The following is a 2,463-nucleotide window of genomic DNA, read 5'->3' on the forward strand; positions in this document are numbered from 1 at the left end:
AAAGAAAACCTTAGATTGATAAAACATAAGTTTCTCATATTTGGATATTCTGGAGATTCAATATATTTAAATGAGATAGCACAGCAGGTAGGGTGTTTGCCTTGCACGCAGCCAACCTGGGTTTGATTCCTTGCTCCCTTTTGAAGAGCCTGGCAAGCTATCTAGAGTATCCTGCCTGCATGGTAGAGTCTGGCAAGCTACCCGTAGTGTATTCAATATGCCAAAAAAGTAACAAGTCTCACAATGAAGACATTACTGGTGCCCACTCAAGCAAATCGATGAACAACAGGAGGACAGTGCTACAGTGCCACATAGGAAAATAGAGTGACCTTTTTTGACTCCCTAAATTAGTAGTACTAGGAGGTTTTCATTGTTTTTATCACTTTTGCTAGGTTTCTCTTTACCATAAGACTGTGAGTCCTCTGAAAGCACTTGATTGATTAATATGAGGCAACTTTGATTGATAGGCATGTGAGTTATTATACACCTATTCATTCATTCACCCATTCATTTTTCACATTTATGAAGCCTAATATTTCTAGCACTGGTCCAGCTGCTGGGTTTACAACAGAGGAAAAACAAAATATCACCACTCAGGGAAACAAAACCTGAATCCTGGCTTATGTTTTAAGGTAGAAGCGTTGTCAGGCAGGATGTATGCATGGGAGACAATTTTCCACCTCCTATTGTTTAGGGTTATTATCTTGATTAAATTTTTGTTTTTATGTTTGTTCTTATAAATTTCTAACCTACAAATTCTCTGAAATCTCTAAGATTTATTTCATCAGTCTCCCTTACCAATGCTTCCTTCCCCACATGACCAAGAAATCTCCTGGGGAATATAATTTTCCACGCCTTTTTGCTTTTTCTAAACTAATGCTGGGAAATTTATGCCAACGCGACTTTGCTTTTACATGGATCCTCAGTTAGAAGGGCTTAAACCGTGAAGACCTACAGAAGGGAGTAATTATCAGCAGCACCTCAAAATCAGGTGGAATAAACAACTGGAGAAGTATTAAGCTGCTTCTGAAAAGTGGCTATTTCGAAAGCTTGCAGATTTAATAGAACAAAGAATAGATGACAGAGTTTCCAATTTATGTCCTTGGTGTTTATTTAGTAGGCTATCCTATCTAGGCTTTTATTTGTATATCGTATAAAATTTGCACACACAAATATCACCAAATTACCCATTTTCTAAAATGTGTCTCCACTGAGTGAAACACAGCTATGTTTTTTTAAATTTTGTTCTTTAACTGGAATAATACTGATTTATAGCATTCTGCAAGTTGCATAAGCTTATATATTATAACCTATTTATATTCAATTTGCCACAAAAGTTTAATTTTTATCACCATACAATTGTCCCTGTTTGTCCCCTTTGTCCCTCAATGCTTCCCCTTTCCCTTTCAAAATGACTATTTTTTCTTGTATTCTGAGATGTTCTCATTTTTTAAAATTATTTGTTTATTTTCTTTCTTTCCCTATCATACACAAGTGGTATCATAAGGTACTTTTATTTCTCCATCAGACTTATTTCACTTAGTACAATATTTTATTTGACTTTTGTACTGTTTGTTTATTTTTGGGGAGGGGGTACACAGGCTCTGCATTCAGGAATCATTCCTGGTGGGTTCTGAGAATCTTATGAGGTGCTGGGAATTGACCTGGGAGTCATGTGTGTGATCCCCTACCTACCTGCTGTGCTATCTCTCCCTCCTCCTTCCCAAACTTAATCTATTACTTCTTAGATTCAGTCACCTTTTTATTTTTATTTTTTAATACCTGAATAGTATTTTATTTTGTATATACACAACATCTTTATTCCTTCTTCTTTGAGCTCGTGGGCTTTTACCAAATCTTGTCTATTTTACTCATTCTTTAATTTTATATTTTTAAATATTATATCACCATGAGATACAGTTACAAAATTTCATGATTAAGTTTTAGTCATACAATAATCAAACACCCATCCCTCCACCAGTGTGCATTTTCCACCACAAATATCACCAGTATCTCTCCTGCCACCACCCCTTTCCCCACTATTACACCCCTACCTCTGTGACAGGCACCTTCCGATTCTCTCTCTACTTTGGGGCATTATGGTTTGCAATACAGATACTGAGAGGCCATCATGTTTTGTCCTTAGTCTACTTTCAGCACACATCTTCCTCCCAAGCGATCCCTCCAACCATCAATATACTCAGCAGTCCCTTCTCTATTCCAACTACCTTCTCCCCCAGCACATGAGGCGGGCTTCCAAACTGTGGAGTGATTCTCAGGGCCTTTATCTCTACTGTCCCTAGGTGTTATTCTCATATTGTTATTTTATATCCCACAAATGAGTGCAGTCATTCATTCTATGTCTATCCCTCTCTTTCTGACTCATTTCACTTAGCAAGATATTTTCCATGTCCATCCACTTATAAGCATATTTCATGACTTCATCTTTCCTAACAGCTACAT

This window comes from Sorex araneus, chromosome 1, assembly GCF_027595985.1.
Source record: "Sorex araneus isolate mSorAra2 chromosome 1, mSorAra2.pri, whole genome shotgun sequence".
Taxonomy (NCBI): domain Eukaryota; kingdom Metazoa; phylum Chordata; class Mammalia; order Eulipotyphla; family Soricidae; genus Sorex; species Sorex araneus.